A 17,667-nucleotide genomic window follows, 5' to 3' on the forward strand; every position below is an offset into this window, starting at 1 on the left:
CATTTACGCTCTTGGGGGCTAAAACCATGCATGCAATATACATGCTAGGAGAACAGCTGAGGGAATCAATGGTGGAGAAGGATCTGAGTTATCCGGTAGATTATAGGATTAATAGCATGCAATGCCAAGCTGCAATTTCCAAAGCAGGCAAAATCCTTTACCGTATAAAGAGAGATATAGACTCCAGAGAGAAAGACATCATGTTGTCTCTGTACAAATCATTAGTAGTACCTCATCTGGAATACGCAGTTCAGTCTTGGGCACCAGCACACAGAAAGGATATTGGAGAAATGGAGAAAGTACAGAGAGGGGCAACCAAACTGATAAGAGGCATGGAGGAGCTCAGCTATGAGGAAAGATTAGAGGAACTGAATTAATTCTCTCTTGAGAAGAGGCGATTAAGGGGGGATATGATCAACATGTATAAATACATAAAGTGGTTCATATAGTGAACTTGGTTTAGAGTTATTCACTTTAAAGTCATTACAGAGAACAAGGAGGAAAAGAGATTTAACCTCCAAATATGACATGCCTTCTGCTCAGCAAAAGCGGTGAAAATGGGTGAAAAATGTGGAACAGACTACCTCAAGAGCTGGTTCTGGCCAGCTCAGTAGATTGTTTTAAAAAAGGCCTGGATTCTTTCTTGGATACACAGAATATAACTGGATAGTAATATTTGTAGGTAAAGTTGATCCAGGGAATGTCTGGATCAGGAAGTAATTTTTTCCCCTGCTGGAGCAAATTGGATCATACTTTATTGGGTTTTTTGCCTTCCTGTGGATCAACAGTGAGTGTAGGATTTTGTATATTGTGTTTTATTTCCTCCTTGCTATTGCTTGAACCGGATGGACTTTTGTCTTTTTTCAACCAGACTAACTATAACTGTGTGACTGCTCTGGACTTCAACAAACCTCTGTCCTCCCGCATAAAGAAACAGGAGCAATGCTGGAAGCAGTTTACAGCACACAATAATATTGACAGAGTGCAGGTAATTAAGGTATGGAAGATGAGCAACAGGTAACCAAATCCAACACTAGTTAATTGGTTGTTTGATGTTAGAACATACTGTATATTAGTCATACCAAATATAGGCTCAGAGCACATGCTACATTAGTTCTTGTACTCATCACAAGACTTGTCAAAATTAGTGAGAATTACACACTGACCCTAAAAGTCTCTGTCCTTTAACCCTTTCCTATTATGATGAACTAAATACATACCACTCTTACACCCTAAACTCCTAACAATTAGCCTTCAACCTTACCCTGATCATAATAATTAACATCCAACATTACTATAACCTCAATATTTAACCTAGCCCTTGAACGTTACCCCTAAAACATATACCCTAATATTAACATCTTACACTTGATTTCAACACTAGCTCACCACACACCATATGGAGATCTACTACTGTTGAAAACCTCTGATCTGCAAAATACATATGAAAATTCATAGGCAGGTTGCCTTCCGTAGTTAGCAAGTATGATGCCCCAGCAAGGGGAGGAATGGGTTAATAAATACTCCCAATCAAAAAAGGTAAAAATTAGGGCGGCAGGGGAGAGCTCAATGTAGGAGCTCATGGACGGAGCTCCGCTGTCTGACCTCCCCAAGCCTCCAAGCCTAGCCCCTGAGACATGTTAGAGCCCAGCGGTGTGGGACTTACCCGGACTGGCGGCTGCCGGTGGAGGAGAGTTTGACGCGGGCGAGGGGAGAGAGAGGAGCGGCTGGAGACTGGCAGAGAGAGAGTCCCTGGACGCTGGGAGACGAAGGGGGCCTGTGCGATCACGTGACCGGCCGCAAAGCATCACTGGGAGATCGGGAAGCCGGCCGGCGTTTTGCAGTGAGAGAGCAACGCCGACCTGTTTGCCGGTGGCCGACACATTCTCCCCCTATCCCCCTAGTACCCCTTGAGCCTAAAAGAAATTGCAAGGAGAACTGCTGAGACCTGGACAAGCAGTCTGAAGAGACCCTGGGGAGTTCCCCCCCCATGAATGGACCCTCAGAGGAACTGAGCGAGAAGGCACTCACTGGAAGAGGACATAGGAGGAGGGTGAGTGATTATGAATGAACTGTGACTTGCTTTTGAGGAACTATTGTGCTGACCTCCAAGAAACAGAGTGTAAGTGAAAGGGGGGACCCCTGGAGAATGTTCAAAAGGTGGAAGAGGCTCCCAGAGAGAAGAAGAGAGGCTTAAGGGGAAGGAGGGGGAGAGGAGGGAAGGAAGAAGAGGAAAAAAAGGAGAAAAAGGAAAACCAGCAGGGAGACAGGGAAGAAACTTGAAAGTTTAAAGAACTATTTCCCCTCCCCACCCACGAATTTATAAAAGGACTATAAGAAGGATAAGTGCCATAGAGAAAAATGAAAAATAAAAACGTAAAAGGAAGCGGGCTTAAAGGGTCCCAGACTGGTACAATTAAAAAATATACATCCCAAGGAAGCGTAACCCCAGAAAGACCCCAGAGCAGGACTGAAAGAGGAGAAGTAGATCTTAGTATGGAAAGAAGTCCTAGAGTATCATTAGGCCTTGATACTAGTAATCAGCAAATACCAGGCAATATAGAGATGGAAAAAGATCTACAAATACCTAATAAAAAAGAAATGGCAGAAATGTTTAAAGAACTGGAGAAAACAATAAAACAAGAAATGGTAAATATTCGCAGTGATCTGGGACACCTGTTGGAGAGAGTTGAGGAAACGGAGGAAAAAGTTAAAGCTCAGACCCAGGCTATATCTGAACTTGAAAAAAAACTAACTAATATAGGGAAAGCCCAAGAAAAACTGCTATATAAGGTTGAGATACAAGAAAATAAAGACAGGAAGAGGAACATCTTGATACGTGGGGTCCCAGAAAACTCAAAGGGAGAAAATCTGCAAGAGGTGGTTTGTAAAATATTTAATACTATAACAGACAGCTCTGAAATGGAAGGGTCTACAATAGAAGGAACCTTTAGAAAAGGAAAATCTCTGAGAAACCTGGGGGAAGAAAGGCCGAGAGATATAATAGCTAAATTCTATGAACTTCGGGATAAAGAAAAAATCTGGAAGAAGTCCAAGGGAAAATCAGTAATTAAGTATGAAGGAGGAGATATACAGATATATGCGGATCTGGCTCCAGAGACTTTGTGGAGAAGGAGAATTTTGAGACCCCTATTGGAAAGGTTGAAAGAACAAAATGTGCAATATAGATGGGGGACTCCCGAATGCCTAATAGGATGGAAAAATGGGACTACAGCATACCTCAGGTTCCCAGAAGATTTGAAAAATTTTTGTGACAGTTTAAAAATCCAAAGAATGGAAATTTCTGGCTGGGAAGAAGAACAATGGGAAAATAGAATGAAGAGAAAAGAGGACTGGCAATGTGTGGGGGGGAGGAGATGGAGGGGAGGGGAGAGGGGGAGAGGGATGGAGGAAGAGAAATGGGTCTCCTTTGTCTTTTTCTATCCCCAACCTATCGCCCTCGTTTTTCTTTTCTGTGCCTATGATAAATCTGGGAGGGGCTTGGGGGATAATGGGGAGGTTAGACAAGGGGAAAATCGTCCATGGACGGAGTCTTAGCCCAAGGATCAAATCAAAAGTGGACTTTATAATCCATAAATGATTAGTAGGCAAATGTTAGGCCTAAAAAGAGGGGGGAGGGGAGGGGGGAGGGAGGGGGATGGGTTGGGAGAATAGGAGGGAGGGAGGAGGGGATGGGAGTTGGGTGGGAGGGAGGGAGGGGAGGGGGGAGGGAGGGGACGAGAGTTGGGCAGGAGGGAGGGAGGGGAGGAGATATTGGGTTAATACTCTGCAGGACAGAAGGGATAAAGAGGAAGAGGCAATCCGGAAGAGAGATGGAGTTAATTGGGAATGATGGAAGAAATACAGTTTATAACCTATAATGTGAACGGGTTGAGTTGTCCAGGGAAGAGATTTAGGTTGTTTAATGAGTTACATCATAGGGCTACGTCAGTGGTATTTTTACAGGAGACGCACTTTGAGATAGAGGTAAACGTGAAATTGAAATCCAAACACTATCCAACATGGTATTATGCAGATTCTCCAATTAAAAGAGCAAAAGGGGTTGCAATAGGTTTTGCAAAGAATAGGAGATTTGAGCTGGAGGATAGAAGAACCGACCCTGAGGGGAGGTTTTTATTCTTAAAAGGTAGACTCCAGGGGATTGAGTGTACTTTAGCCAATATATACTGCCCTAATAAAAACCCGGAGATGTATATGAAGGGTCTGCTGAAAAAATTAATGGAATTTAAAACAGGGCGCCTGATAGTAGCTGGAGACCTAAATTTCTGTATGGACCCACAAAAGGATAATACCTCTTCTGTGCAAAGAGAGGGGAGTAGGTCTCTGAGAGCTCTGAAAAAAGTGATGCATGAATATCAACTAGTGGACACTTGGAGAATAAAGCATATGAAAGACAGAGACTATACTCGAGATTAGATTACATCTTAATAGACCATCAACTTATAGATCATCTGGTTAAAATTGACATAGAGACAAGGACGTTCTCGGACCATGCCCCGGTTGTAATGAAAATGGGATGGGGAAGAAGGTGGACGGGAGGATTAGGGTGGAGGTTAAATGAGGGTCTTCTTCTGGATGAGGATGTAGTTCAGAAAATCGAGAAAGAGATTAAGATATACTTTAAGGAGAACGAAACAGAGGAAGTATCAATAGCTACAGTCTGGGAAAGCCATAAGGTATTCATAAGAGGAATCTTGATTGCGGCAGGAGCAAGGAAGAAAAAGGAAAGAAGAGAGAGGGTTAGTGGGCTCTTAAAAGAAATATTGGACTTGGAGCAGATCCATAAGAAGAAAATTACAAAAGATACGAGACAGAGGTTATCGGATAAAAAAGATGAGCTAGAGAGGTTGATGGAAGAGGAGAAGAGAAGAGTATACAACAGGGTTTTGAACGAAAGATATAGATGGGGAGACAGACCAGGAAGATATTTAATGAGAGCTTGGAATAAAAAGAAAAATAGGAACTATATAGAAAAGATAAAAAGTTCAAAGGGGGAGTTGGTCCACTCAAATAAAGAGATTATTAAAGAGTTTACGGAGTATTACAAAAAGTTATATAATATTAGCCCCCAAGGCCCCCTAAAAGAAGCCCAAGAGGGAATTAATGAAAAAAAGATGACATACTTAACCACTTGCCGACCGCGCATAGCCGAATGACGGCTTCACCGCGGCCGGCCAGTTCTGAGTGGACGTCATATGACGTCCTCCCAGAACGCGCTCTCCTGCGCGCCCCAGGGGGCGCGCACCCGGCGATCTCCGTGATCGCTGTGTCCTACGGACACAGCTGATCACGAGATGTGGTGAAAGGCCGATCCCACCGGCCTTTTACCACGTGATCAGCGGTGTCCAATGACACGCTGATCACAGGAAAATGCAAGTGCCGGTTCTCGGCTGCACTTTCCTCACGCTGTCAGATCGTGAGGAAAGTACTGCCGAGAACCGGCAGTTGTCAGAGCGGGGATCGGCACCGATCATCAGGGCACTGATGATCAGTGCCCTGATGATCGGTGCCCAGCAGTGACCCCCGCAAGTTCCGATCAGCTGTGCGCCCACTAGCCCCGCCCACCCATTCCCAGCAGTGCCCCCACCTGTGCCCAGCAGTGCCCCCACCTGTGCCCAGCAGTGCCCCCACCTGTGCCACTCTGCAGTGCCACCTACCTGTGCCCAGCAGTGCCACCTACATGTGCCCAGCAGTGCCACCCACCTGTGCCCACCCACCTGTGCCCACCAGCGCCACCCACCTGTGCCCACCAGTGCCACCAACCTGTGCCCACCCACCAGTGCTGTCCACCAGTGCCACCCACCAGTGCCACCCACCAGTGCTGCCAGTCAGTGCCACCAGTCAGTGCCCAGGGGTTGTGCCAGTCAGTGCTGCCAGTCAGTGCCCAGAAGTGATGCCAGTCAGTGCCGTCTATCAGTACCCATCATCAGTGTCACCTATCAGTGCCGCCTATCAGTGCTGCATATCAGTGCCGCCTATCCGTGACCCCTAATTAGTGCTGTCTATCAGTGCCGCCTATCCGTGCCACCTCATTAGTACTGCCTATCAGTGCCCTTTAGTGCTGCCTATCAGTGCCGCCTATCAGTGCCCATCAGTGCCGCCTCATCAACGCAAATCAGTGAAGGAGAAAAAATACCTGTTTGAAAAATTTTATAAAAGAAACAAATAAACTTTTTTTTTTTTTTCAAATTTTTTGCACTTTTTTTAATTTATAGCGCAAAAAGTAAAGCGCCCAGTGGCGATTAAATACCACCAAAAGAAAGCTCTATTTGTGAGAAAAAAATGATCAAAATTTCATATGGGTACAATGTTGCATGACCGCGCAATTGTCAATCAAAGTGCGGCAGCGCTGAAAGCTGAAAATTGGCCTGGTAAGGAAGGGGGTATAAGTGCCTGGTAGGCAAGTGGTTAAAAAATGCAGGATTACCAAAACTAAGTGAAGCAAAGTTGAACTCCCTAGATGCAAAAATCTCCCAGGAAGAAATTAAAATAGCATTAAGAAGCACAGGGGGGGAAAAAGCCCAGGCCTGGATGGATATACAGTTAAATACTATAAGAAATTTAGTGAAGTACTGCTACCCAAGTTGGAGAAATATATGAATGCTTTGGGAGGTGGGATGGAAGTGAGGAGAGAATCTCTACAGGCCCATGTAGTACTTATTCACAAAGAGGGAAAAGATCCATCTCAGTGCTCCAGCTATAGACCTATCTCATTATTGAACGTAGACACTAAACTGTATGCAAAGGTGTTATCAAACAGGTTGAGGGATCTGATGCCTGAATGGATCCATGGAGACCAGGTGGGCTTCGTACAGGGGAGAGAAGGTAGAGATAACAGCTTGAGAACCCTGATGCTTATTCAGAAAAGTAGAAAAGAGAAAGCCCCGGTGGTGCTCTTGTCAATTGATGCAGAAAAGGCATTTGATAGAGTGGACTGGGGCTTTATGATGGACAACTTAAAAGTGCTGGGGATAGGTGATAGAATGCGAGAGTGGATAAGTAAATTATATAGGGAGCCAACTGCAATTATCACGGTAAATGGGGAGAGATCAGAACCCATCGGAATGTCTAACGGTACAAGACAGGGCTGTCCACTGTCCCCTCTGCTATATGTATTGTCACTCGAACCTCTGTTGTCAATAATAAGAAATAGTGGATCGGTAAAGGGAATTCAGATAGAATCCATAGAACATAAAGTAGCGGCCTTTGCGGACGACTTATTGTTCTATGTGGGGAATCCCCGAATAACTCTCCCAAATATAATGAAGATTCTGAAGGAGTATGGTGAACTATCAAATTTAAAAATTAATCCAACGAAAACAGAGATCCTGAATATTAATATACCAAAGAATGAAAAAGAAAAAATACAAAAAGAATTCCCCTTTATATGGAGAGAAAAAGAGATAAAATACCTAGGAATAAAACTCACTGCCTCATCTAAGCATTTGTATAGATTAAACTATATCTCTTTGATAAATGAGATCAGGGAAGATTTAAAAAGACTAGGAGTAAATCCATCCTGGATAGGACGTATAAACCTAGTCAAAATGGTAATTATGCCTAAAATACTGTATAGATTTCAAATGGTACCAATTAAAATTCCAGAAGCCTTCTTTAAGATAATGAAAAAAATGTTAACAAGATATATTTGGAAGAATAAAAAACCTAGAATAGCATATGAAACATTGAGTAGGACTAAAGAGAAGGGGGGATTGGGCCTACCAGATGTCAAGAGATACTATAAAGCAGTGGTTTTAGCAAGAATATATGACTGGACATTTAACTATAAGGGGAAAAGTTGGGTAACAATTGAAAATGATCTTAGTGGCAATAGATTGAGTCAGATGATATGGGTTCCACCACAGTTTAGGGGAATTAAAGAAAGCACAAGTATTTACACTTTAAATGTCTTTAGGGTATGGGACAATTTACACAAAGGGTAGTGGGACGGGATGGAAAAGAGTTTTTAGTAAGGGAAAGGTAGAAATGTAATATAATTGTCTACTTGTATGAGAATTTTTTCCCTTTTGGGGTTTTTGTATTAATACGAAAAATTTTATAAATATTTAAATTTAAAAAAAAAAAAAAAAAAAAAAAAAGGTAAAAATTATGCTAAGGAACCATCCATAGCCACTGCCCTATCAAACAACCAATGAAGCCGACTCACCCAAAATTGTTACAAATAAATGGTGCGATCCACGTAACTCACAACTGTGACCCAAATAACAAGGGCAAAAGGAAGCCCAACATGAGGTTACAAGGCGGACCAAGCGGCTTATAAATAAAAAACTAATACAAAGTGATATTTACTTGCCTTGCATACCTTGATGGATGTTAGTCCCTGCCAGCCATTATGTTTATCTGACATGTGTGAATAAGTATGATGATTGTATTGTGTGCGGGCTGTATAGCCCTTCGTTTTGACTAGACAACGTTGTCTTTTATTTTATATGGTGTGGGGGTATCTGTGCTCTTTTAAATGTTTGTAATCTTTGACCATAATAAAGCCTGTTTTTTATTTAAAAGCCGCTTGGCTCGCCTTGTAACTTCATATTGGGCTTCCTTTTGCCCTTGTTGTTTGGGTAATAATTATTCCCACCATTTATAGGTGCATTTTGTAGGCTCCTGGGGTCTGACCCACTGCTCCTGTGTGATTGTAAAAGGGACGGGGTCCATACCCCCCTGAGTGGGCTCAATTGAAGTCAAGTTGGGTTGGTCGGACTTGCAATCCACTCAGAAGACACCAGCATCTTGGGATTCGCCCATATGGACTCTCCTGTGCAGGTATGCTGGGGCAGCCACAGATGGTCAGTTAAGGAAAGACTTATTGTTCTGTTGAACTGCTGCATTTAATTTTTACAGTAAAGCCTTGGAACACTTTAATGCCTGGTGTGAAGGGGTTTTAAAGGGGTGTATGAAAGTAACCGGTGCATCACAAAAATTCATCTGTAGCTTGGGTCAGTTGAAGCACATTGGGGTATGAAGGCAGCTCTGCAAGAGTAAACATGACACAGCATTAAAGAAAGTAGTTGCCAAGGGTAACAGCAGCCTAGTATCCAGCACAAGCATCCTGTCATGAAGTGTGGTACCTGTGCCAGGCGAGGCATACTCCGGTAGTGAGGGGGTTGCCTCTGGGACTCCCTCCCCTAGCAGTCCATCCCCCATAGCAATGGGAGAAGATCAGCGTTACGGAGGTCCTCAATCTGACCACCAGGTACGGGAAAGTAAGAAGACAAAGTGCATGTGTTAGGTCTAAGCTTGGTACATGACAGGAGCACAGTCTGTCACTGGGATTGTAGTGACAGAGATATGCTAGACGGGTGGAGTGGTCATAGGCTCAGCATGTCCCTCCTAAATGCACACAGTTGCAAGTCAAGGTGTGCATTGACACGGGGCCAGAGAGTAAACTGGAGCCCATTTCTAAGTTGGAGGACCACCTTAAAGCAAAGTTCTAGTCACACTGTAACAAAATTAAAGTCAGCAGCTACAAAAACTGTAGCTGCTTACTTTAAAAAGAAAAAACAAAAAAAACTCCAAAAAAAAAAAAAAAAAAGCAACTGACCTGTCCCTTGTTCCCTTGGTGTCCTCCCCACAATCCATGTCACCGGCCGGTGTTCCCGATGCTGGTATCTTCAGTGTGGTCACCCGGCTGTGATATATGGCGGCTTCACATCCAGGTTCCCACTGCACATGTGCGAGTAGCGCTATGCTTTCTGAATGGTCTCAAATGGTTTACAGGCAAGGAGAGGGGGGAGGACAATTTCCACTTCTGATTGCCTAGGCGATCGCAGCAGAAGTGGGAGCAGGTACATGCCAGTTTCGGGTACCCACTCTCTACCCCCGCTCCCCATAGGTGCCAATCCTTAATGGGGAGAGGGAGACCAGTCTTTAAAGCGGAACATTCCCTTTTGGGTGGAGCTCAGCTTTAAGGTTGAATTTCCCTGAAAATGGTCCCCGCCTTGTCCTGAGGCATTGATGAACACAGTATAGCCCATGTGCAGGGCAAGTGATCCCACCCAAAGTGCATAGCGTGGCCCAGAAGAACCTAATAACTCTGCAGCTTGCCCCCACACGTGCGTACAGCCAGACTTTGGCTGTAGCAAAATTGCCACTTTTGCACGGCCTGAATAAAACACATGTTGGACAGAGTGACCCTGACAGTAGGCACTCAAAACTTTGCCACTTGCCAGGTGAAGTGGACACTTGTCGGAGAACTTAAATGATGGACACAAAAACCATAAATGACCAATTAAGAATCAAACAGGTGATAACTCTATTATGTTGTGAGATAAGACATCTAATTTGGTAGATTTCATAGTATGACTGTATTATTTATCTAATGTTGGTCATTACATTCATTTTGTCGTTGCTTGTGAAATTCTAAACTCTGGATAACAAATGTCTGTAAGTAGGGTATTAAGTTTCGGAGGATCAATGCCTGTCTGGAGGTCTTGAAGTTTCAAAAGGCAGACTGGGGTGGGGCAATGCAGGTATTGTCTGCTGGAACAGTCAATGTCATTCTCCTAAATCACCTTTTTTCTGGTGTTTGTGGCTTTTAGTTGGACCTGACTGACATAATCAAGTACCCATGAAGAGGAGAGATTTTTGGTGTCAGGGGCCCTCTGTGGTTCATATGCGAGGTGAAAGGTCAACACACCTTGCTTTGTCTGGCCTTCATGCCTGCCACTTAATGGACTCAGGAAGCCTCTGTAAGCCTTATCTAGGCACGTAAATAAACACAAACAAATAAACATTGCCTTTGTGAGAGTCCATTGGTGCTAGAGGTGTATGCTTTCACACAAGGATTGATATCTGAGGGCTGAGAAAAGGGTCAGATCATAGAACAATAATACAAGCCTAATGAACCCCCCTCACTCAGCACTTACAGAATATATGTACCTACAAGAATAGGGGTGTGCCTGCAACACAATCCTAACTCCAAAGGACTGTCACTTGTCCAAGAGGACATTGACAAATCATCTATAGAGAAATGTCCTAAGGTGCACTAGGGAATAGAAAGGAATGTGAAGACTACAGACCACTACTGGGGAGAGCCGTGTAAACAATACGAACAGCTATAGGGAGAACTTTATGAAACCAGATAGCTCAATACACTTTTTTTTTTAGGCACAGGTAATACATTTGTTCAAAATGTTGAAGACACCAAACACTGGGCTTTCCCACAAAGATATTCTGCTGAAGATGTATTGGGGTTAGATTTTGCAGTCAATTTAAATACAAATATTGCTTGCAAGCTAAGCCACAAATGTAAACCTATTTGTCTCAAACTATCCAGAGATACTTTTATGAGAATCTGATCAGAGTCCTTCTGGAAGTTCACAAAGACCTCCTCGTGTTATGCTATGGAAACTTTTCCAACTGCCAGGCAGAAAACCTTTTCTGGTACAATGGTTTTTATTGAGTAATATTAACAGAATATAAACTGAGCAGTTAGGATCACAAAAGAAAACATGTTGTTGCAGACAAATCATGTTTTCAAGGGGATCCAAACAGAGAATAACAGCACTGGCAGAAAACATTTCAAAGGTTCATCAGTACCTATCCTATCAGACCTACAAACAGCCCCCTAGAACCTCCCATTACAATTGACAAAAGTCTCAAGCTGGGTACACAGTCTGAAAATTGGCCTGTTCAGCGGGTGTACAACAGTCTGTCTGAAGAAAGCCAGTCTATTGGCTTTTTTTAAAGGGACATGATGGAAAAACATCTGATCAGCACTTTCAGCCAATAGTGGAGTCCCCCTGAAAACTACAATAGCATAGCAGGGGTGATCAAAAAACGAGCAAAAAAACTTGTGAATCTTCTGTGTTTTATACCTTGTAAAGCCCGGTACACACTACAAGAGACCAGGTCCTGATGGCCTCTAAGCACCCTACTATAAAAAGCTGGCAGACCTGTTAACCCCACTTCTTACAACACCTTTACTAGTCTTCTGAAACAGCAGTCTTTTAGATGGGAAATCCTAACAGCCATAAAAACCATGATCCCAAAACGTAACTCAGGTGACTTAACCTGGTCCAAATATAGATCAATCAACTTACTGGACCTTGATATTAAATTTCTAGCTAAAATCCTCACATTGTGGCTTAATCCTATTATATGTGGTTTGCATCTTTAAGACCAGGTCAGGTACATCCCCCATTGACAAGCAAATGATAATATCTGCAGGGCATTGATTCTTTTACACAACCTATGTAACAGACAAATTCTAGCCTACTTTTTGTCCTTAGATATACGAAATGCGTTTGATTCCATTTCCTGCCCATTCTATCTTCTTGCACGATGGGGCTTTTGGCCCACATTTTTCTGAAATGGGTCTTATCTCCTTATTCTAAACCACATGCATATCTGAAAAACTCTGGGTACAAATCTGACAATTTCCCCGTCGCAAGATGTCCCCCTCTCCACTTGCATCAGCTTTTAAATCTTTTGCCAACCTAATCCAAACAAATCCGGACATCAAAGGCATGAAAATAGCAGGAGACCACCATAAACTCAATTTATTTGTTGATTATGTTCTCCTAATTAAATCATCCTCCCGTATCACCTCCTCTAACTTGCTCTGCACCCTGACCACTTTGATGCTCTCTACCATGCTTACTACCTCTTATGTTAGAGAAACTATCTTTCCTTCTAACACACTGGGTCCCACTCCATATTTCATGATTATGCAGAATCCCAGCTGTCAGGATGACCCAGTTACCTTAAATTCTCTACCTCTTTTGAGTTCTTCTCACCTCAGTCCCTGCATACTACCTACATGTTTTACAAGGGTGAGTCCTCCATTACCATTAACTGAAAAACAATTAAACCACAAGTCCCGAAATCTACCCTATTTCAGTCTAAATTAAACAGGATATTGGGGACTCCCCAACTTCATAAAATGCTATCACGCTTTGCAGGTTGCAGTGTTAACCAAATTCCACACCACCTGAGGGTCAGACTTGAAGCAGTAGACTGATCTCTCTATCTATAGATAACATTCTTTGTCTAAAACCATCAGATCATAAATGTATCTCCAGTCCTGTTACAATGCATTCATTAACACTCCGGGAACCCAATTAAAAAAGCTAGTGAACCAATTTCCGCACACTGATCCTTACTCTCATTCTACCCAGGCCCTTGTTTCCCCTCCCTCCTTTAAAGCCTGGACTAAGTTGAACTTGACTAGATCACACCAACTTACTTGCTCAGACAGAATCAAAAATTATCAGATCCTACAAGAGGAACCTAATCTCATGGTACCTGAAATCTTCAGATACCTACAAATCAAAGACTTTTATACAAGTATTCCCTGCTCACAAAAGCCTCTACAGACCATTTCATCTTATTTGAACACAAATGTTTCAAAGATTCTCCACCCCACAGGACTTATTTCTATGCTCTATTCAGCAATGATTCCCAAATGTTCACCTCAACCCCAATCTTAGACCAAAAAGGACCAACTTGGTGTCACCTAGGCCCAGCCAGGATAGTTACACTTGTCCATAACTATACATCCACATGCTTCAGGGGCCGCATGGATCTTGGCACATATCTGCACGTATGGTGGAGCTTCCCAACCGTCAAGTGTATTTTGCCAAATTGAAACTCTTATTACAAGTCAACACTTCAACCAAACTATAGCTAAGGCCTGCAAAACCCTAGGCTATGCCTTACAGAAAACTAAAAACAGGATCACTAAGGCCATGATAGACAAAAAAAAAAAAAATCAAAGCTACACTTCAAGATTGGATTCCTAAGCGCACCAAAGTATGGTAGCCCTGAATAGGTATATATTTCTGGGTTCTGACTACCCTTCCAGAATCCTGATATTTCCGATATTGTGAAGCAATACTAGCTCACTTTACACCTCTGGTACCCCCCCCTTACCTTTTCCCACCAGCCTCCTCCCATCCTTTACCCCCCTGCTTCTCAGATAAGTCCTTGTTAAAATGTTTTGCAGGTACAAGCAATACATCTCTAAAAACTATCCAACATGTATTATATCTGAGAGCATATGTAATAGACCTTCTGCAAACATCATACCTATACTTATGTATCATCAATACTGCATAAGACAAATTGTAACTTGCCTATGCTTCTTAATAAAAATATTGAACAAGAAAAGCAGCCCTTAGGCCTCATGCACACTGTACATATGTTAGGCGCCTTACTCTCTTTTCCTCCTGGAAGCTGTGATTTGGCAGAAAAAACACTTGATGCTTGTAAACGTGTGTAATGCGTTTAGGCATGTCAAGCACTTGAGTGTTAATTTAGTTGGCCAGAATAAAAATTTACTCTGGGCATTGAAATGAATTAACGCGTTCAACATGCGTTTAGATGCATTTACACAATTTAAGCCTTTTTTCTGCCCAAATACTGCTGCAACTAGATGCGTTGGCAGTGGGTTTTTCTCTGCTTCTAAATGCCCCTGTAATGAATAGACCAGCCCCAACTCCACCTCACCCCCACTTTGCGCTTTGGCAGCTAGCAGGGGATCTTCTCCTCCTGCTACCTGTAAAAAACAAAAAACAAACACATGAGGTAGTGTGGGGCTCTGCCCACCCAGTCGCATCACTCATTCACAATCCTCTGTGAATGAGAAACTACATGTCCCGACAGCCTTAGTGGCTGTCAGCTTGTAGTTCTCAATTAACTACCACGGAGCTGTGGAGTTCATTGATTCATCCTGTCAGCATATCTGCTTGCCCGTACATCCAGAGAAGTGAGCCGGACGTTTGGCCCCCTCCTTCCTCCTGCAGCCTCCTGGGAACCTTCACAAGTCCCAGAAGACTGCCAGGCCAGCCAATCAGGATGTGCAGCACGACTTGGCATGCGCAGTGGGCACCCGTCTGTGAAGCCGCAAGCTGTCACAGCCTGGTGTCCACAGTTGAAATGTCGGTGCTGGGGAGAGAAGGATGAGAGAAGGTACAGCGCGCGGGTGAGCATGTTGCTGAACCCTGGGACAGGCGAGTGTGTATTAATTAAAAAATTGTAGCTCCTGACTTTTAACACAAACCCCCCCCCCCCCAAAAAAAAACCGTCTGGAACTCCGCTTTAACAGTGCATTTACATTTACTGTGTACCATACCATAAAATAATGGCTCTTAATCAGCTGTACGTTTAGCACTTCTTCTTTGCACGTTATATAACCGAACGTTTGTGACTGCCTGACCATCACACCTATATTAGCTTTTTGGACATCTCATTCCAGAACAATGGAAATTATTATGCAGTTGCCTTCTTTTGCAGTTATAACAGCCTCCGCTCTTCTGGCAAGTTTTCCAAGCTTTTGGAATGTGTCTGTAGGAATTGTACCCATTCAGCCAAAAGAGTTCTTCCAAGGCCAGGTATTGATGTTGGATGAGAAGACGTAGCTCACAATTGGTGATCAATTTATCCCAATGGTGTTAAATAGGGGTGAAGGTTAAGACTCTGTGCAAGCCACTCGAACTCCTCCACACAAAACAGGGCAAATCTTCTCCTTATGGAGTTTGAGAAAGACCTATTTGTGTGCCAGTATGACCGTGGCCTTGTGTATAAAGCAAACTGCTACCACAATGCTGGAAGTGCAGCACACAATTGCCTGTGTCTTTGCATGCTGTAGTACTTCCCTGGCCAACTGGCAGTCTGCATGTAGCTTTCTTTTTTGGCCAGTGAAGCACCAGTTAGAAAGTTCCCAGTTCAGAGTGGAATTAGAGTGCAGAACACTGGAAATTTTCTCTGCTTTTCAGCGCCCGTTACTGCAAGTCATGCAGAGCGACCAACTGACCAGGCTCCCCTCCTAACAAAGATAGTGTAGTTCTGGCCCAATTGAGAGACAGCATCACTGGAGCATGTATTCAGGTACGTAACCAATAAACAAAACAATTAAAAGAGTGTAATTATTGAACACCAATGGGGGAAAGGGTATTTATTGCTGCCACTAACAAATGAAGAGGGGGGTGGTATTTATTGACACTTATTGCACCCTCCACTCCCCAATTGCTATTTAATGACACCAACAAATATCACCCCGTTTCATTGGTTGTTGGTATTTATTGTTGTCACTAAACAGCAATGAGGAGGATATTTATTGCCTATATTGCCACTGACAACAGTGAAGGGGGGCATTATTTATTCTGCCACTGTAATTGATGCCACTGAAAGGGAGTTATTATTGCTGCTAATATCACTGACACTAATGAAGGAGATTGATTATGGCTGCCTCTGCTCCGAGCTGAAAGCCACTTCTTAGAACCTTTGCTTGGTAGTGTCTGTGACAGCGTATTGCTTCCATACAGGCTCCATATAGGCTGGTGTGAAAAGGGGATACACAGTGGCAGTAAACAGGTGAGTGGAGGGGCATGTGAGGATGGAGCTTCCTGGAGTTGGGTTATCTTTGTTTTATCCATGTTGTAATATAGGATATGCATGCCCTACTATGATCCATACATCTAACCTGTCCACAATTCAAAACTGAAAAAAGTTGCCTGGAATTACACTTTAGTAAAGTTGACAAGCACTGCTGTAAAGCAGAATAGCAAATGTGGGAGCAATATAACTAAAATATCATAAAAGAGGAAGAGAGAAAAAAACGATATACACAAAAAAGCCAAGTAAAATGTTCCTTTAAACCCCACTGATCTAAAAAAGATGGATGAATGATGGCATGTGTTTTGGTAACCGATACTCATGTCGTCCACAAACTGTACACATAACCATCTTGTTCTGCACCATTAACCACTAAAGGATCAGACACTGTTATTACATTCCTAGGGGGCCTTTAGTACTTTAAAAGTGCCATAGTATCCTCTCAGCTAGACCATGTCATCCTCCACTGTTCCTATTTCCGGCACCCTGTGGCTACCCAGTTACAGATGATTGGTAGGGATAAAATTGGTTATTTTGAATGGGGAGAGGCTGTGAAGCCTGGTTGTAAAGACAGAGGACATCTTGATTTAATAAAATAAAAAGTCCAGATGGAACCAGGAACAATTCCCTGCAACATCTACAGCAACAAAACACACAATTCCAAATATTCTTTTTTTTTTTAATTTTAAATAAAATGATAAATTAACAGGCGGAAGACATTAAAAAAAAACAAAAAAAAACCCTTTCACATGTGAACTTTAAGTGAATCTGGGAAGAGAGATGTCAGAAAGGAGGGAAAGCAGAACGTGGAAGGGAGCTGCTGGGTCATTGAAGGGGGAATAGAGCTGAAGAGAAGTGTATCCAGGAGCAGGGAAGTAGACAAGGAAGGACAGCATGGACTGGGCACAAGATAACTCAGACAGAGCTGGCATGACTTACACCTCTCATCACTCCTCTGCTGGAATGCATCTTTCCAGCAGGCTGTGGACTGACCTAAACCTTTAACAGATGGATCAAGTCCCATACATAGATATTAAAAGGAGGCAGTTTACGGGACATGTTCTGCTCTGTGTGCCAGCAGAGAAGCATAAAAATATTTCAGATGAACTACTGGTTTTCCAATCTGTCTCAACAAATACGTTAAGCTATAATGGGCTCCTGAACTGCCATACTGCATGGTTTTGCTTGATAAAATTGGTTTCAATTGGACTGGCAAGCACAAATTAAAGGACCTCTCCACCCAAAACTACTAATGCTAGGGTTTGATGCCCTTCCATAGTTTTTATTGGT

This window comes from Staurois parvus, unplaced genomic scaffold (assembly GCF_062004578.1).
Source record: "Staurois parvus isolate SC_StPar_1 unplaced genomic scaffold, SC_StPar_1.0 ptg000586l, whole genome shotgun sequence".
Taxonomy (NCBI): Eukaryota; Metazoa; Chordata; class Amphibia; order Anura; family Ranidae; genus Staurois; species Staurois parvus.